Genomic DNA, 1034 nt, shown 5'->3' with positions numbered 1-1034 from the left:
CTTCAGTGGTATGTTCTTGTGTTTGCTGTGGTTGCTGCTTCCCATGGTGGAACATTCCCCTTTTTCAGATGCCTCCTGCTTATTCACATTTGCCAAGTTGAGAAAAGTTGGATTGTTCAAGTATTTGAATTATCTCTTACTAAAACACGTGTGCTTCCCTTTTCAGTGGAACCTTGTTGCTGTTCAGATGATTTTCATTGCATCCTGTATGAAAATGATTAAAACTTTGAGTCAGGGCACTGTTTTCTGTGCCCTCGTTGGTGTGGCGGTGTTGAGATGTGCCTTGCTCAATATTCTGCTTGTGCAGAGGGGAAACGGCAATCTTTTTGTTGGGCTGAAAGTATGGGAACTCGGTGTTGTGCAGCACGTACAGTATTTGAGGGATCTTGCGCTGGATTCTTATAAACGGATAAATTGAAGTGACTGACTCTTAAGGCATGGCGTGCGGTTAGAAGTGCTAAGCTGGGTTAGCAGCAGTTTCTGAAAGTGAATCTAAAACGATAACGATTGAAATGCACGCTAACAGAAATCGAAACTCCCGGGGGCCCGGGATCCGGGGCTTTGCAGTACTGCGTGCAGCATGAAATGCAGCAGCGGCAACGCTCCCCCGCGCTCGCGCCCCGCTCCCGGCCAGGGACACGCGTCGGTTCCCCTCTCCGGTTGCTGGGACGGTGGCGCGCGCTCTGCTGGCTTGTTCCGGGCCCCCCAGGGATGGGGGAGCCCCGCGCGCTCGGCCTCGAGGCGCGACTCTTCTCGGCCGAAGCAGGACGGGCGTCTCGCGGCCGCCCGCTCCCGCGGGCTGGGATCCTTGAGCCGGCTCTCCCTCGCCTCAGCGCCGCCTTTCCTTTCCCGGCGCCCAGCCCCGGAGAAGCGCCTTGGGCTTCCCCTCGGGGCGGGGGGGGACGGCCCCCCCGGCGAGGCGGCGAGCGGGAGCCGGGCTGCGGTGCCCCCCCGCGGCGGCCGGGCCGGGCCCGTCCCCTCCCACCGCGGCCCCGCTCGTGGAGCCAAGTTCAAACCGTGAGCGGCGGCGGAGC

Source organism: Apteryx mantelli, chromosome 18 (assembly GCF_036417845.1).
Source record: "Apteryx mantelli isolate bAptMan1 chromosome 18, bAptMan1.hap1, whole genome shotgun sequence".
Taxonomy (NCBI): Eukaryota; Metazoa; Chordata; class Aves; order Apterygiformes; family Apterygidae; genus Apteryx; species Apteryx mantelli.
Note: the sequence above shows the minus strand (reverse complement) of the source record.